Here is a 20,073-nt window from a genome sequence, read left to right as displayed (position 1 = left end):
TCAAGACCAGGGAAAATCAGAGACAAGAAGGCAGAATCATGACAAATAATGTACAATAATATCTTACTAAAATCTACTGAAACCAATTCTTTCAGTTTTAGATAAACAAAAGAATAAAAATCATCTTACATAAAACATTCTGTTCTTTATAAGTATATAAATTAAAATATATAAAATAATTATCTTGCTCATTTAACTAAAGTTGAAAAACATTCTGTTCTTTTTAAAAGTATATAAATATCTTATTGATCCAATTATTTCAGTTTTAGATAAACAAGAGAATAAAAATAAAATCATCTTACATTTTTAGAGAGTCATCTCACACCTGTGAGAAAATGACCACATAGGCCTATCTTCAGAGAGAGCAACAATGAAAACATTTAGAAACTGTGAACCCTCAGGCTGTCTTATTGATAGGCTGCTTATAAGGTACTTCCGATCAGCGCTGCGTCTTCTGAGGAAGAAGTTACTTGACAATAATGTTAGCTTCAGGATATAGGGTGACAGCGTATGTAATGATAGTCTGCTAACGCCTTTCCAGAGCCAAAGTTTTGTTCACACTAAATTAATTTCAAAGCATAATCGTAAAAGTTTAAATATGATCTTTTAAAATGAAAGGTTGTTTTAGTTTGAAGTTTAAAGTTCTTAACTTTCTTTCTTTAAAAGATCTTTAAAGTTTGAATACATTCATATCTTCTATTTATCTTTTACAAGACTTATGTATGAAATTGTATTTTGCCATTACATGAATAGTGCTCTCTAGAGCCTCGCTTTTTCAAATGCGTGTTGCAACTGCGGTAGCCGTTATGTACCAAGAAGCTATGACAACATGTCTTCCAATAGCATATCATCAAGTTTAACTATACATGTTCTACCGTTATGCTGCCTATATAATGATTTACACAACCAAGCAATGAAAAAAAGCTTGTAATTTAGACAACAGGTGACCCACTCCTTTTGGCATAGGATCAAAGGAGATCAAAGGGGTGTATGGTATTGACTGCTCACTCTGATCAAAGCATGTAAATTAAGTCCATGAGTCAGCTCGTTACCGAAATTTCCCCAACCCTGATAACAGTGTCATTCAAATGCATAGATGCTAATACAATCAGTCTGACAGTATCACCCATACCTTCACATTATCATAGCTGAACTTGGGACAATGACACTGTTCAGGAGGTGCATAAAGACACAAGGTTAATGTCAGACACCTGGGTTGCTTGACTTAATCTTCTTTGAATCTCATCATCTATGCCTCAAAATGTAAAACACAGTGTACAGAACTTTCTCAGTTTATATACTATTGTATTGGAACCTAAATTAAACATTTAATAAATGTGTAATACAACAGTACTTGAATGTCTCTGGATGCCTAAGAGTCTGAGTGAGACTGCCATGAGACTGGTGACTCTGGTATGTAGGCCTATCTGGGTTTCCAAAATATCCTTTCAGTATTACATTATAAATTACTTATAATGCTTTACAGATCAGTCAACTTGCAATGTTTGTTCACATTACTCTAAAGCTTTAATAAACACCATGAAAATGAATTATGTATGTGATGTCGTACCAGAAATAAAACTATTAGAGGAAGAAACAGAACTAATGCCAATATCACTGATGTTCCTAGCTCTGCCCATCCTTAGTTTTGAATTGAGGAGAAGATGATGGAGTTTCGGGTCAATACACGATTATTTCTACAATATTATGGTTCCTTGGGTCGTTGCTCGTGGGCACCCATCTGTCCCCACCTGTGCATGCATTAGGAGCACCTGCTTTCACTTTCTGGAACAGCTCTCCTGGAAAAGACCTTCCCCATAGATCGATACCTCCGATTCATTCATTCAACTTTTACTCTGACACTTTATGCCTGGGTATTGCCATGGTACTATTGAGAGGGACCATATTTCATCTACACTGTCCCCTCTTTGGTTACCACTCCAGTTTAGAGTTAAGGTCTTGTGTTGCAGGGATGACATATTTTTGTAGGACAACCTGGAAGTTAGCATCACCCTGGTTTCCATGAGAATTTCACTTTGGATTATTGTAGAAAAAAGTGTATGATTCTGAAGCCTAAATATAATCGACAGAAGTAAAAAGGTAAATGCTATAAACAAACTACAGCACGGTCACATGACTTCCGACAACTCTTTCAGTCTTTATTTCAAAAGCATTTTCCCTGAAAGTTTGAGTTAGAATAGCTTGCAAGATCATGATAAAGACAATGAGGCTGTAAAACCGGACGAGTGAGTAAATGAGTTTACATGTTTGGCTGATGACTTTTTACATTTAATGTTGAAAACTTGCCTTAAGACATTTTTATACAGCTAATTTTGTGTTATGCTTTATGTTATTGTGCACAAATTTTGTAAGCACCTTTTATTTTTGTGTACTAAAATCTTATGTAATGAGATCTGTAAAAATGTATACTTCCGAAACTGAACATAATCAGGGGAAATTGTGGTTTGATTTGCAGCTCAGTGTGGCTAACGAAACACCCACACAGTATTTTAGTTGGTTCAGCAACTTATTTCTTTCTTTGTTGAATGGTGGTTGAAACTGCAAAGAACTTCCGTTTAATAAAATTGAAATGAAAGACGTTTCTTTTTTTCCATCTCATAACAGCTACACTAATTTAACTCTATGGGTCATCAAAATTTCCAGGAACACATTTGAAATATTGTGGAAGCCATATGTCTTCTTTTGATTGTCAAAGGATGTATTTCATTGATAATTCAAGGCCTGATGAAGGTCGTGAGACCGAAACGTTGCTAATAAATATTTTTTGATACTTTTTGCAAGTATTGATAGGGTGCAGGATTTCCTTTTGTTTTTTAGATTCATAATTCATAATTCAAGGGAAATTCCAAATATCCTGCATGTTGTTGATTTACTCTCAGTATGAGTTCATTCAGCTTTTGTGGTTTTGTTGTTATTGTCAGTGCAGTCTGCAATAGTGATGTTAGAAACTGCTGTCATTCTGACACATCCACTTAAGTCCATTTAATATTCATAACAGATTGAAACAATTATTTTTTGATCTTTATGATCTGCTGAGGAAAAGATTAGCCTAAGATATGAAGCTCTTAAAAACCTTTGCAAATTATGGATTGTGTATTTGTATTCGCATGCTGTTTTCCTATAGATTCATGCATTCATTTATGGTCGTTTAACATTTATGTCCATTTATTTTATACTCACTTAAAAATGTTGGGTTAAAAAAAAATAACCCAACGAATAACCCAACTATGGTTTGGAATAGCACCTTCCCAACTGTGGGTTATTTTAACCCAATGCATTGGGTTGAACTTTAGTTGGGTTAAAATAACCCAACAGTTCAGTTAAATATTATGTTTTATGTATGACCTTATTTTAATAAATAAAATACACATTGTTTTCAAATACAGATTGTTTATTTGTATAAAACAATACATATGTTTCAGCAAATATATTTTTAAATTAAAAACTATATATTGGGGAGTCTAGCATTTAATGTAAATATACATAATTGTGTAGGCCTACATAAATTCAAAATACACAAGTGTACATACAACACATAATAAATTCAAAACCTATGCAAATATGTACAAACAGTACACATTCAAAACCTACACAATTTACATAAAGTACAAATACATTAAATATATACATTCAGCACACAAACATTCAAAATGAACACTAAATTTAAAAATAAAAAAAGACAGAATACACAAATTAATAACATTAAATCCTAATCGCAACTTTATTAAAAGGTCTTCACTGTACACTGAATGCATAGATGTGTTGTTGTAAACAGAAATAAAACTACAAATACATATGTTAACCACACTGGACCTAATGATGATGATGATAATCAAAGATCTTAATGAGGCAGGAACTCCTCCGGATATATTAACGTTTGCAGGCTATACAACAACTCCCAAAATGGGTGCAGAGGTCTTGAAATAGTTTGTCATAGATGTAAAACATTTTTTTAAACACATCCATTGCTTTAAATAAAGTATTCTGTTCAACTGCTTCCACACTGAATATGATAAAAACTTGCGAGCTCTCTTTGTCTGAACTGAAAATGTCATTCAGAGCATACCTTTACATGCTTTGTTGTTATTCATTTGATAAAGAGAGATCAACAGGGGGCGCGATGCTCCATATTCCCTCTCAACCAAAAAACAACCAAAGAAGAGTGACGCCCAAACATGCGCGGGAAAAACCGTTTCTCAGCAACAGGCAACGTGGTCATCACTCTCTTCAGGACTTATTAAAACAACGAGATTTAACCAATATAATGGCGCTCTTGGTAAAAACACCGAAGAAAAGAAGATGCCGAGTAAGGCCATTTAATTCTGCTGATACTTTCACAAAAAGAAGAGAAGAAAATGAGTGGAGTTCATTCATTTCCTTATTGCAACAGCTGGCTAAATTGAGAAGGGGGAATTAAAAAGGTAAACATTTCTTTAACATAATTAAGTTTTTCCATTATTGTATTTGTAAAATTAAAAAGACATACAGACACTGTATGTCTCACTTGTTGAAATAGCAGAAATGTAGGGAATCACTTGTTTGTGATTTATTATTAAAAAAAATATTAACAATGTCCTCTTTAATAATGTAAATATCTTAACAAATCGTAGTGTTTTTCAATGGGACTTGTATGGGTAACGTTAGCCTATGTAACTTTCTGGACGTTGATTGTTACATACATTTAGAATAAATGTTGCGGAAGCGCATATTCGTTAGATCTCGGAAGAGAAACAGGCAACTCGAAGAAACAAGTGCAATGTAAGTTGAGCATTTTTCCAAAATAAAAATATAAATACAGATTAACTCTAAACTGCAATTTGCAGCAAAATATCTTTTCCCCACCAATATATGCTTTTACGTTAATATTTGCCGTGGTAACGAACGTTATTCTGGCCAGTGAAAACATTTCTGCATAAAATGCATTTAGTCATTTTAGATTTTGGATGATATATAAGTTAAGTATCGTTTGATTGGTTGTATGTATGTAAAGTCATCTCCGATTGGTCAATGAGAAATGTTTGGCTTGATTCGGAATAGGGCGCTATATCTGTATGTCTTTATATGTTAGAAGTGGTAAGGACTGTAGGCTAACGTTAGTAGGTGAGTGTGTGTGTGTGTGTGTGTGTGTGTGTCAGTGTCAAAACACTCGTGCACGGGGTGTTTTTTTATTTTTATTACTGTTTCGTGGTTGCCATGTAAGTAAGTTACATTCACATTCCCCAAACAGCGCACCCACCTGGAAATGGAAAACTGCGAGCACTGACGTATTAGTGGGGTAGGGAGTGGAGCCTGGTGAAGACAGAAACACAGGGAGGAAGATAAAACAGCCATGCCGAATAATAATGACATTTTGCAGGGCATAACTCAATTTAATAAAACGCGAGGAACTGGCAACCTAAGACGTAGTCATGACGTCAAAACTAAGTTGCCTCCAGTTTAGCCTCTCCATTCGAACTTGACGCGCGATCAAGCTTCCCGCACGCACACCGCCGGGAGAAGTTTGCTTGGACCTGTCGCCTTTGTAAATTAAGTTTATAAAGGACACATTAACACAACGATCGCTTCACCAAATACTAATAGTATGGAAACCAACACTAGAGGTGAGAAATGCATTGTTTTACTGTAGCGCTCTTCTGATGAAACAGCGGCGCGCAGAGCTCGCGCTCTGCGAGAGCCCTGATGAAACCGGCGCGCGCACTCATCTTCCAACCTGATGTTAACCTGCTCAAAGATTCTCCGATATTGCTTAGATCAAATTATCGTCCACTATAACCATTTCGGAGTTGATGTTGCGATTTCACAGTTGATTTTGCGATTTCAAACTATTAAAAGCAACATAAACATCGAAATGGAAGTGACTTGAGGACATCATACTCTCGAGTTGTCTGCCAAAACACGACGACGTTTTCGTGATGGATTCCGTTCAAAATAAGTTATTATAACCTAGTTTAAGTCTAGATTATGGTTCAATCTATTTTCGAGATGTTTAGTAAATCAGTGGTCAGTGCTCAGATATAATTATCTTATCTTATCGCAGCCGCAGGTGGTGTGTTTGAGTGTGTGTGGAGGCCTCTGCGGAGAGTCTGGAGGAGGCTGCTGTGCTGCTGCTGCGGCCCTGATGAGGGCTCTGTGGGTGTGTATCTAAAGGATTTCTACACTACCTTTAGGAAACACTTCATAATAACTTCATAATAACATAAAGCCTAATGCTGAATAGATCAGCAGTTCATGAATGAGAATAACAAAAAAGAATGTATATGAGAACGTAAGTAATCATTTGGGTATGTTAATATTTAATGTGTGGTATAGTTTAAAGTGTTATATATTCAGATCTCACTTTATAAGTGTCTTTAACTACTATGTACTAACATATAAATGAATCATTTGATACAATGCACTTTTTTTTGTAAACTTTAGGTTGGCCACTGGGGAGGGGTAGGATGATTATCTCCCTGAAAGAAATGTTTCAGTCTAGACTTCCTAATGTCCCGTACTGCCAACATTTGAATAGTAGAATTAGTCGTATTTTTTTGCTACTTTTACTTTTAAAAACCAATGCAAAGCAATGGACTAATGTATAGGGGAATGATTTGCCATCGGATGTTGAATATTTTTTTAACAAGTAAATTGAGGTTTAAAAAAATCTTTAATCAAATGGAACAATATATAGTACATTTTTGATATTTGGAATGAATTTTGGGTTTATGTTTTATTATTGGCTTGACTTTTATTGTTGTTGATTAATGTAGTTTTGTGTTTTTACTTGTCGGACCCCAGGAAGAGTAGGGGATCCAAATAAACATATTTTTTTTACATTATACTTGTATTAAAAAAAAATACCTGCATGTAATTCATTTCTGTAATCTATAATTACACTGTCGACCTTCTCTTCCCCCTTAACCCCTCCTTAAACCTAACCAGACCACCAAACCTGTCCCTAACCTTCCCCGCTCACTAGCCTAGCAGCGTTTTGCAAAACAACATGAACACAATAAACACATTGTTCCTAACATTTTTTTATACAAGTGCATAGTAGTTACGGTAAATACACCTAAAATACAGTGTGACCCTTATTCATTCTAAACACCATGAAAAACTGGCAAAAAGTAATTGATATGTAATGTTTTACCAGAAATAAAAGTTTCAGTGGAAGAAACGTCACCACTGTTCAACGGCCAAAGCTCCGTTCGTCCATGGTGAAGATCCTGAAGTTGTTTTCTTCACAGAGGTGAGACAAATTAATTGTGACCCTAGCCTGGCTTTTTATGCAGAATTGTGGTAATGTGAATGTATCTGTTAGAACAGTCACAGTGCTTCTCAAACCTGTCCTGGGAACCCCCTATCAGATATCTTCATCACACACATGATTCAGGTCATCCCTAATAGCAGAGGCTGTAAGACTGGAATTGGGTGTGTCTGATGGAGACAGGAAAAAGTCCCCCCCCCAAAAAGTTTGAGAAGCACTGAAGGGCTGTAACTAGTATTACTATAACTAGTATTATTTTTTTATTATTAAATTACTAATTATTTCCTGATCAGTCAATTAATCCTTTAGTTAACCTACCATAACGACATTAATCTTTCAACATTTTATTCAAACATTTTCTCATAAAATACAAATTTAAAATATAAAGTGCCAAGAATTAAAAAGTTTCTGTCAGTAATACAAATGTCCATGATGACTGTTTGTGATCACTGTGATTGACAGGTGTGAGTCTTGAAGTATTTAGTTCATTCAGCAGATTAAAGCTGCAGTCTATAACTTTTTTGGGTTAAAAATGATCCAAAACAAATTTGAGCAAGTACATAAACAGCCAGTGTTCAAAACTATCTGCTTGCCTTCGCTCGATTCAAAACGGTAAGCTTCTAATAATGTTTTTAATTCCAGTGGTACTGGTGGATTTCCACGGGAAATTCGAGCATGTCTTTGCGTCATTACGTCACATACAGATGTGACGTAGATTATGTACATACACATAAATAATAATAATAATAATAATAACGACTATATTCAGGACTCAAAATGGAAGGGGCATAGTACAAGTAAAGAAGGTGTACAAGTACAAGTGGTCCATAAAGAATACAAGTATTATATAGTCCATAGTACAAGTGGTCCATAAAGAAGGTGTCTTGGCTATATTGCGTGTGAGGATGTTGGAGGTGGAGATTTATAGCCTTTTCTCACAGCACTTGATATAATTAAACTTATCAATTTGATGGCGGATCCAAAAAGATTAAAACGACAATCACCAGTGAGAACTGGAGATTCACCCGTTGTAAAATGCAAAAGACTTCGGAGTGGCTACAGAAAAATTTCACATTTCTGCTAACTAAATGATCTTTATAATAGGCTAGTCTATATAGACTATTGGTTCAGTGTTAACTTCCTCAATTGACGAGTTCATAATGCGGTGAATTCCCCCTCCCCTTTACTTCATATAGAGAGATGTGTGTCGCGAGATGTGTGTCGCAATCTGTGCACTGCTGTCCGCTTTAAAACTTTCACAGAGACCTCAAACAGAAAGCACAAAGCCTTTCTTTAAAGTGAATTTCGTTTTGTATTAATTGCATGTTAATTTTAATCAATGTTTCATCCATACCTGGATTTAATGAATAAGAACAAGAAGTAAATATAGCAGACAATAGATAATCACGACACGGAGGCGCCGGCACGCGAACTGGAGCTCGTCTCATAAATGAACCGAAACTCGGCGTACTTGCCTCACAGACCTGAGAAATATATCTATTGTCTACAGAGCTTGAAATCTCTACTTTTAAACGGAACAATTCACAACGAAACAAAACTATGTAGTCCGTATGAAATGTGCATTTCTCTCTGGCGCGTTCACTACTGCGAAGATCGCGAGTCAGCATCGTCAACTTCATTTTTGCAGCCGACACGGAAAATGTCTCCTTGCTATATTTTACATATTCATAATCATTACTTTTACTGGTTCTTTGTGACCGCTTTTAGGTGCTATATTGGCAGTGCCACCCACATGTTATATGAATGCGACACCACCGCATCAGCACCGAAAACATGGAGATTTTTTTAGACAATAATCGCACAACCTATTCGATATTCAACATTTAAATATACTCAGTGACTCATCCCAACCAAATATATATATATTTTTTTAACTTATTTATTTAGTTTTGTTTGTTTTTCAACAGTCTGTTTTGTTACAAAGAAAACAAGCGTTATAGCTTTGGCGATTTATTTATTTAAAAAAAAATCGTGATACGAACTGAATCGTGGGTTTGGTGTATCATTACAGCCCTAATCAGCAGTGTACCTGGACTCAAGATTAGGGATGGGACGATTACCGGTTTCACTATAAACCACGATAAAATGTACCGACGGTTAGTATTATCGTTCAAAATTTAATTATCATTAAAACCGTGTTTGATTATCGCGAATTTAATAACTCACTGTAAATCCTGTCCAGCCAGCAACAGTCTGACGCAGGCGCAGCGCGCAATGTTGTTGTTTTTATTCGAGAAGGAATGGCGGAAGGCAGTGACCGTACTAGGGAGATTTTTCAACGTTTTAAGAGGACCAAATCTGAGGTGTGGTCATATTTTGGCTTTTACAAAAGTGTTGAGTGAAACTTAATCAAGGATGGTCACTACAATAGGGGGGAAACATTTCAAATCTCACTCACTTGAAATAAACGTGAAGCTTCCGCGAAGAAAAGTTTGCAGCAAGTGGCTTTGAGCCAAAGACAAACGAACAAGTTCAAACAAGACTATCATTGTACACTTATTACACCTTTTTTTCTTTTTTTTTTTACCACACAATTACGGGGACATATTGAATTGAGATTAATGTTTTAAATCTTACCTGTTTATAAATCCATTTTGTACAGCGTACAAAACAATCGCCCAAGAACGGAGACGCAAGACGGCAAGTTGTATTTGAAACGAGAGAGCGCGTGCGCGTCCATTGCGATACATGGATGTGCGCTGTGTTATAATGCGTTGCTATTGACGACGGTCATTATAAGGAAGGAAATGCCACAGAATATAATCTTGCTTAAAAAAGTGCATAGAGCTGCTTGTTTTATTTGTTGTTTGTTGATTTTCAAATATTAAACTGTTTTTAGTGTGAGCATCAGTTCTTTTTGAACACTTTCATCTCGTTTTAACAAAACCGTGATAATATTGATAATCACGATAATTTTGGTCACTATAATCGTGATATGAAATTTTCATACCGTCCCATCCCTACTCAAGATCTGACTTCATTACCCTCTTCAGGTCTATGGTGAGGGCATTGTCTTCATTTTTTTACCTCAAGAATGTCTGAGATGATGTGACTTAGCACCGGCCTCAGGGCTGATTGACTTACTCTGCTCTCTGAAGCCAAAGCATCAGTAAAAGCACTGAGTGGTTGAAGGATTTGCAAGACTTGCTCAATGACTGCAATATCTGCATCCTTTGTCATCAAATTTACATTTTACATTTACATTTACATTTATGCATTTGGCAGACGCTTTTATCCAAAGCGACTTACATTGCATTATCCTATACATTTATACATAGGCATGTGCAATCCCCTGGGATCGAACCCACAACCTTGCGTTGTTAACGCAATGCTCTTAACACTGAGCTACAGGAAAGCAGGAAATGCCATTCCCCTCTTTCAGTTGCCAGTTCAGCACAGACTGCCTGCTGTTGTTAAATAAACCTCTGCAGCATTTTCTGTGTCGATCCCCATCTAGTGACTACATCATGGATGAGTGACCTCTGAGGGACGTTTAAGGCCTCTTGTTTATTTCTGAGCTCTCTTCTCTTCCAGCTTCTTAAAAAATCCCTGTACCAAATGTCGACAGCTTCGGACAGCTGTGTCAACCCTCTGATTTTTCAGAGCTTTAGAAATGGCCAGATTCAAGTTGTGGCCAAAACACCCAAACCACTGGTCGGGAAAGGTGGTGTCACTCTCAAATGCCCTTTTCATGTTTGTAGCATTATCAGTTGTAACACTGACAAGACGCTCTTTGTTGATGCCCCACTCCTGCAACATGTTATCCAAAAATTCCCTGATATTGTTAGGAGTGTTGTCTTCTGGAAAGAACTGCGTTTCCAGGTAGTTTGATTGACGTTTCCAATCTGTGAGGTAGTGTATGGTGAAGCTGATGTATGGATGACCACTTCCTCCACTGCTGGTCCATAGGTCAGTAGTTGCTGCATCCCATTTTCCCTGTGCTATACGCTTGCCAACATCCTCTTTTAGACTGTTGTACATTTTGGGTAATTCTGTCTTAGAGAAAAACTTCTGTGAGGGAACTTTGTAAAGTGGAACTGTCGTCTTCATCAGTTTCTGAAATCCTGGTTTTGCTGCTGTGTAATTTGGGATCATGTCCTTAGCAATTAGACATGTGCCGGTATTCGGTAATGCGATAAATCGCGGTAATGAATATGCACGATATTGTTATCGCGGGCACTTCAGAATACCGTGAAAAATAATAGATCAGAATTTATATTTATAGAACGCGCATTAGCTTATTTTCCATCAACCGCTTAAACACTGCGTATATTCTGCGCGAAACACGTGCGCACTCTGATGTAAACAATCCCCACATGAAGAAGCACTGTGTGCATGCGGCGCAGGGCGCACTCTAGTCTAATGTAATGAATCCTCACATGGAGAAGTATGGCGGAAGGAGGAACGCTGCCGACGATTTATCCATACACAGTAAAATAAAGGATTTATCCCTCTTCTAAAAGCAGGGCTGCCATCTCTACGCATTCAGCGTGAGACTCTTTTCACACGCTCTAGAGCCACACATCCATTTTCTCACGCAGAGAAAAATCACGGAGCAAAGAGGACACTGACACCGACAGACTAGACAGAGCAGGTTACTTTTGATATGAAAAAAAATCTCATCTATCAGATTCTGTCCATTTTATTACGAAATTCAGACAATAAATACCGTTTTGGTGCTTGTAAATGTGACGTGACGATCGCTGTAACGCCTCAGTTCAAGTTAACTTTTTTATTTAAAGATACAGTACAACTTACCTAAAGGTATTTATGTCTCATACATAATATCGATCAATCAGTGTTTTTCAACCACGAAAAGATCAATAAAACTGCAGGTGAACAATTATGTCACAGAACGTTACATTTACCTCAGGAAAGCCATTTAATGACCAACACGTTAGTTGACTAGAAAAAATAGCTATAGAGAGGAGTATTTTGCTAAATATGTGCACTATATCACATTTGTATTATATTTTTACTTGTGTCATAATTGTTATTATAATGAAATCCAAATTATATTTAATTTAATTTGTTAATTTTTAACCTTTAATAATACCAGCTGACAGGGCTCTCTGTATGTTTACAGCATTATGAGAGATATATTTTTTCTTGAGAAAAATTACCATGTAGCCTACCTAATATTTATCCAAAGAGTCAATATTGAATCAAGATTGAAATCAAATCCCAAGAATTGAATTGAAATCGTGAAAATTGTGTAAAATTCTGTTTAGTTACCAAATGTTTTGACAATTACAATTACACCTATTGTGATGCAAGTTGTTTTTTTTCTACATCCCCCCCCAATCCATCCGTTTCTCTTGGGCAATTAAAATATCGTGATAATACCGTATACCGTGATAAAAGCTCAATCAATTAATCGCAGCATGAAAATTTGATACCGGCACATGCCTATTAGCAATACAATATGCTATGGCATGATTGATTTCCTTGGCCCGATGAGATGAGGGTCCATTTGAAGCCTGACGCTGGAATGCCTCTTTGACTGTTGGCTGAACGATGGCTTCAGCTGAAGATGAACCAGCACTGCTAGATGCATGGCCACTTTGTAAAATAGGGAAGAAAAATGTTACTTCTTACCTCTGAAATTTTAAATAAAAGATGCTGTTCAGACAGAATACAGGCAAAGTAATGCTAACTGAAAATTTGTGTTTTTTTGTTTGTTAGATTAAATATAACCCAAGTTCCAACTTCCAACTAAATATATCTGTCAGTCTATAATAGATTTTTTGTAATTTAATAAAGTTTTCCACTTTATTTGTACTCTCTCTTGCAGTACAATAGTGTGAAATCAACACCATAATTACACAGCCAAATACACGTATAACATGTCTTGACATTTAAATGGTCATACTGACAAATTACTTACTAACGACTTGTTAGTACGACAGTAGTACTGTAATTAAAGTTTTTTTTTTCTTTTTTTTTTCTGGATAACAAAGCCAGTAGGTAAGCTAATATAGCTAGCTAAACATTTATAAACAGCAAGTTTACTCGCACTGTGTGGAAATGTATGATTGTGTTGCGTTCCTTTTTTAACTTAAAATCAAATTAATTACTCTGCCAAACTTCCATTATTAATTACAGAACTTTTAGCTGAGTATTGTTCAAGTTCGTTTATTTCTAAAGCACATTTACTTCCGGTTTTTGGCCGACCAAAGTGCTGTACAATAATCACGACAAGATACATAAAGAACCAACAACATCACTATCAACAGTCAAATATGATGCATTAAAAAATAAATACAAGTAAATTACACATTAAAAGCTAATCCAAACAGATATGTTTTTAGCGCTGATTTAAATTCAGATAAAGTGGAAGCCATTTTAAGTTGAGTAGGAAGATTATTCCATAGAGTGGGGCCCACCACTTCGAAAGCTCTATTTCCCCTCTTTTTCAAGCGAGTTTTCGGAATACGAAGGAGGAATTTGTTTCCTGATCTCAGTTCTCGGTTAGGAATATAAGGGTGGAGTAAATCCGATAAATAAGATGGTGCAAGTTGTATTTTTGTTGTTAAAATATGAGACGCAAACTTTAGTGTAGCTATTGGAGTTCAGGCTAACTCTTAAACTACGTGGAAGCTAGCTACATGCAAATGGGAATAAGTTAACGTTTTTATGTGGTATTCAACACGAGAAATAAAGTGTCTTACCTTTATCTCCCTGCTCAGGAATGCGGAGGGTGGGAGGGGGATCCTGTGACACACATCCTATATAACCCTTCTTGACACTGTCTTCAAACATTAAACCATTCATCAAAACCATCTGTCAAAACTACATGATCGAGGACTAGCATGGTTAAAAGGTCAAACTAACTGTCAAAACTATGAAATATAATAGGGAGAGTCAATAGGTCAAACTAACTGTCAAAACCACATGATCGAGGGGTAGGAAGGTCAAGGGTTAATCCCTGACCCTTATACCGGAAGGTCAACCTGTCAATCAAAAAGGCCATCAATCATTTTGACATTTGCTGGGTCTTATCACTACTGTCAAATATATCACCAATGAGGCTTATCATGTGTCACCTAGCAGCAGCAGAGCCGCGTCAGACACGTTTCTGGTGTGCAAAGACTTGGAAAACGCCACACAAACGCCACGCAGCTGACACGCAACAGAAATGCCACGCTCACGCCACGCGTTTTTTTTTTTTTTTTTTTTTTGACTGTCCGTTTACACGTTCTTTCAATTGTGACCCATATCCGATTCATGTTTACACTTGCCATACTATCTGAAACATTGTGCATTCCTAAAGGGGGTTCTTGCACAGATAGACGAACGTGAAATATGCTTGATGCTAGCTTCGTGATATAGCCTATGTGAAGTTCGCCTAACATCACCATGATTTTGAGGCGGAGGAGGACGAAAAGGGCCATCATCATTGCGCATATGCTTCAGTAACAGTTATTGTGTGCGAGAGAGTTCTCAGGACTGGTGGGAGCATATTGTGGTGGGATTTAACGAGGAGCAGTGGGTCATTTAGGATGAGCAAGCCAACCTTTGATATGTTGTCAACGTTTGTCCACATTCCTCTCCTATGACGACACAACGTTTCGTCGGGCCATCCGTCCCTTTGCAGATGCGCATCGGGTTGTTCTCATCATTAAACCGCGAAGACGTTGCCTAATGCCTCAGAAAATCCGATCTGCCTGTTTACATGAGTTGCATTGGCACACATCTGATTTATTTCCACATATGAATGAGGCCTAAAACTGATCTCGAAATATCTGAATGCATGCATTTTTTCCCCCCTAGTTACACGGTCATAAAACACATCCGATCTGTGTCACATGAGCAAAAAATCGGAATTGGGTCACGTTTCACTGACAGTGTAAACGAGGCCATAGACTGGAGATTCTCAAGACTTGTCTTAATGCACTTGAATGGTTTTTAAAAGCATTTTCATGAATAAGAGTGTGATCATAGATTGTAACACTAGCTAAAGAATGACGGAAAAAACAGATGCTGCATTAATTGCATTAAATATTTGTTTACACGTTAAACTGGGAAAAGTTTATCGTAGGGATGTCACGATACCAAAATTCCAGTAGTCGGTACCGATACCATTAAGATTTTACAGTTCTCTGTACCAATTTCGGCACCACAGCAAAATCTATTGGAACTATTTTTCTATTTTGTTTAACTATTTGAAAAAAATATTTAATTAAATTCAATTACTTTATTTATGACGGTAATCATAAGTAAATAATACATATAAGCATTAAAGGCTACATGCTGTTTAAACGTAAAATATTGCTTATAAAAAATCCCATGGAGACGTAGCTAAATCTACTGTACAGAAGCCTAATATAATTATTTCTGTCGATTTCTTCAAGTTGAACCGAACTTTTATTTTGATGGGTTGCCGCGAATACCTTTGTGTTTCTGTGTGTGTGTATGATATGATGATAGTTTTGTCTCAAATTAAACGGTGAAATGTGGCTCTGGAGATGATTTTCATCATGTCATCATCGTGAGGCAGCAGAGACTGAAAACAGCGCGAGCGTCACTCGTGCTTCAGTGTGTGTGTGTGTGTGAGGTAAATGAAACCGCACGTCTGTGCCATTCATTCACACAGAGACAAGCAGAACATGCAGGGTTAATATTTAAATAGTCTTTTTGCAGTTTAATATACACAGACACTATATATATCGTGGTATATATCGGCTACAGACAGTGCTCCAAGCAAAAAAGTTATTCTGGAGCCCCGCGCTTAGAAAAAACACGAAGCGACTTAAAGCAGCTGCCTACTAGTGGGTACCGAATATACCCAGTACTACAGAAATGCTGGTATCATCACATTTTCAGTACCGACTTGGTACCGAAGTACCGGTACTTTGACAACACTAGTTTATCGCATGCGTTAACGTTAAAGTTTGAAAAAAAAAATTCTGAATTAGTTTATTGCCGTTTCCGCATAAGAAAATGCAAGACTTCACATGTATTTCTTTAGTACCTTGGAAAAACAAAACGGTTATTCAAACTGGGAATAATTTATTATAATCACTGAAATTGTCTACACTGCAAAATCAGCACTTTGTTGAGGGTGCGGAATTCAGTCAGTGATCGTGTGCACCGAACCAAACTGTTTTTAGCGGTGCCTAAAGCCTGTGATTGGCCATTGCATTTGTAAGCTCAACAGAAATGCTCAATGCTGCAAAAAACGTGTAAAAAGAAATCTAATTCAATGTGAGCAAATATAAATATAATGCCTTGAATTTGGGGGTATTTTTTCCCCCCCAAATCCCCTTTGATTTCTGACCCTGGTTATGCATGGCCATAGTAGATTAAATTTATGTAGGATGTTTATGATTAACATCATACTTGAGATTACTAATTAAAGTAAAAACATTTTTAGTGCTTTATTAATAATGTGGTTGGGTTTTCATCAGCAGTGTTTGAATTCAAATATTTTAGTTAGTTATGTAATTTTTGTCTTTGTTGTAGTGTAGACAAAATAAAATAAAAATTTCAATTAACATTTTTGCCAAAAATCTTGTTGGCAAGTTTAATTTGCTATTATTCAGTGCAAATACAACAGGCCAAACCTCCAAACAAATACAGTATTGCAGTAATTTATAAATAATCCATTAATAAACTATTAATAATGTAACTAAAGGTCCATTCACACCAAGAATGATCACTATAAATATATAGGGTCTCGTTCCCTAAGCATGCATACAAACGATTTTAAGAACAAATCACGATTCACCAAACATTTCTATGTAATGTATTTTCAATTTAGGGGAAAATATAGGAGAAATTGAAACCACACGTACGCAAAAAGCACTTGCTCTGGACGGCTGTATAATCGTGTTAAGAAGTTATATTTCATCCTAACACGATGATAATTATATTGAAGTATGTTGCATTAATTGTATTAGGCTATATAATCGCTTATAATAAACAATGTTATTGTTTGTTGGCGTGGACGCTAATATATTTATCTTTTATAGTCATCTTTGTAACATTTTACAGTAAGGCTTCAGATGAACAATACGCCACATCATTTATCAATCTTGGTTAATGTTAATCTCAAGATTTACTAATACATTAAGATCAAAATTGGTATCTGTTTACAGTAATTAATGCACTGTTAACAAATGCTGTAAAATATATTGTTCATGTTAGTTAATGCATTTACTAATGTTATCAAATGAGACCTTATTGTAAAATGGTACGGTTATCGTTCTTGGATTGAATGGGTCTTAATGCCCATGTTCTTATTGCTCATGATCTCTTCACCTCTTTTCTATATAGATGATCATTTTTGATGAATTGATGACCAGTAAAACTGCAGATTTCTCGGACGAACATTTGAAGCCAAGTTTAAAGACTCAGAAGATGGATCTACTTCCCCTCAAATCTGCTCGACATGTCCGTCCCACCGACATACTGACAGAATGTGATGTGTACTGGTCAAGGAACTTTATTACTACTGTGCACTCAGGAGTGCACCATTTTCAGTGACTGACCTTTCACTTCGACCCTCAGGACAGCACAATCCTCACTTTTTGTTTGATCTAGTGTACAAAACAGACCTAAGTTGGTTTAGGTCAATGCAAGTTGGCATTAGATCGACAGCTGCTCAACTTGAATTAGAAAACGTGCACCAGCTGAAATCACTCCGATATCTTGCTTTGTGTGCTCTCTCAGGTGAGAATTCTCCTCTAGGCCCTGTTTACACCTGGTATTAAAGGGCACCTATTATGCAAAAGGTTTGAGCATAAATGTGTTGACAGTGTTTGTACACAACCACCCTATAATGATAAAAACCGTCGGTCTAATTGACAAAAATAAGCTCATGTAATTTACATACGAACACAACCGGAGATGACGGAAAAACATGGAGAGCAACGGTTTTCGTTTCTGCTCTGACAGCCGCAAGACCACACCGAACGCTGTGTGTGTGTGTTAGAAATCAGGAATGGTGAGAGAACATTCTTTTGTACGTTTTTCATCTTCAAACCAAATTTGGGTCTGACAGTTAAAATCCCGTCCGGCTAGTGTGCTTCCCATAATGTTTACGCATTAGGCCAGTAGGTGGAGAGGAGCCGGTCTTTTGTGGCTGTTCGACCACACGAGCGTTTACACTGCGAAAACAATCAGGCCAAATGCGTTTTCGACTACCTCTGGAAGTGGTTGAATGTGGACACCTTATTTAGTGTCGTCCACTTGTTATCCGATCGACCAAAACGCATCTTAATACCAGGTGTATAAAGAGCCCTAGAGAGCGAGCTTGAGCAAAAACCCTTATGGAGATGTTTTATGCAAATCATTCCCTGCATGTACACATTCCCCCATTTAGAATAATAAACATTCTCCACGTGAATCTCTTAAAGGGATAATTCTGTCATTTACCCTTTTTTTTTTTGTGTGTGTGGAACATTTAAATAGTTAACCATTTCGGTTAACATTCACTTTCACTGTATGGACAAAAAAAAAAAAAATTTGTTGTACGCAAGTCACCAAACAAGGTTTTTACCAAACATGTGCCTGATTTGAAATGTCAAAACAGAGGAAGAGTTAATGTTTCTCAAAATATCTTTTATGTTAATACAGAAGAAAGTCATACAGGTTTGTAATGACATGCAGGTTGAGTATGAGACATAATTTTGGCTGAACTGTCCATTTAAGCAGAGGGTAGTCACTCAAAGCATGACGGTTCACATTCTGTCTCAGGATGTGGAAATATCTATCTTCTGAAACTTGAGATCTAAAATAATGCCTCTAGTTTAGGTGAATTCCCTAAACAACTGAAGTTGTCTCTAGTAATATATATAATAATATGATTTCCTCAAGAGTGTTTCAACAATCACTTGCTCTCGTTACTCATGCATTTAAAGAAGGCTTGCGGGTTAGTGTTTGTCCTGACATGAAGTGCCTGCACTGAAAGTTAGTAACAAAGCTGTTATACATCAAATGAGTAACACTGCATGTCTGGTCGCTAACAGTGATGACGGGTAACGAGTTTTGTTGGATTCAACTCCAAAATGTGACAATGTTGAGTCATGTTGTGAAACTCAACTTTACAGTATGAATAATGGCTGACTGAAGTCTGTCCTCTCTGCCATTGGTTTAGATCTATTAGCGCTTATCCTTCACATGCACTCTAACCTAAGCTTCATTGTGCCTTCTTTTGCTACTATTTATTTAGACAGAAAACTAACATGACTACTAGTTAAAGGACTTTTATTTACAACAAGGAAATGTCTTATATTATGAAGTTGCTACATTGTTTAGATATTGTATTATTATTATTTTTTTTCTTATTTTTTTTTTCTGTTCAGTGGGTTGTGTAAGGGGAAAAATTGTAAAAACAAGGAGTATTGTTAAACTCTTTATGTATATGATACATCACTTTGTTCTTCCTTCAATAAAAAAATGTATATAAAAAATATATATATTATGAAGTTGCTAATTATTTGGGTAAATAAAATATCACTATTTATTTTCCAAAAAGAAATGCATGAATGAAATACTGTGATATCATTTAAGAAGTTGGCTTTAAAGTCTTGCATTGTGTGGTTTGGTGTTTTTATTTTATTTTTATTACTATTATTTGTATTATTTTGCAGGCTGAATGTGTTGCATGTTTTGAACAATAAAGTAAAATGATCCGAATGAATTTTGCGGCTTTCATTTATATTGCACTAGAGGTCGAGCAGCACATGCAAATCTTTTCTAACAGGCTTTGCCTCAGGTTATGTTTGCAAAACACGTGGAGTCATTCTGCACTGCGTACAAATACACAGGCGGCGGGTACT

The 20,073-nt window shown here is 36.4% G+C and overlaps 1 long non-coding RNA gene across 1 annotated transcript; it reads left to right on the top strand.

Annotated features, from left to right (window-relative positions):
- The first annotated feature begins 4,172 nt into the window (after positions 1-4,172).
- LOC309493216 lies at positions 4,173-19,934 on the top strand. Its single transcript, XR_014203830.1, has 4 exons — positions 4,173-4,442; positions 6,059-6,154; positions 7,154-7,249; positions 17,567-19,934. It is a non-coding gene; the product is annotated as an uncharacterized lncRNA (long non-coding RNA).
- Positions 19,935-20,073: the final 139 nt, after the last annotated feature.

Source organism: Leuciscus leuciscus, assembly GCF_965113295.1.
Source record: "Leuciscus leuciscus genome assembly, chromosome: 1".
NCBI classification, from domain to species: domain Eukaryota; kingdom Metazoa; phylum Chordata; class Actinopteri; order Cypriniformes; family Leuciscidae; genus Leuciscus; species Leuciscus leuciscus.
The sequence above is the reverse complement of the archived record's forward strand: the minus strand, read 5'-3'. Positions and strand labels throughout refer to the sequence as shown.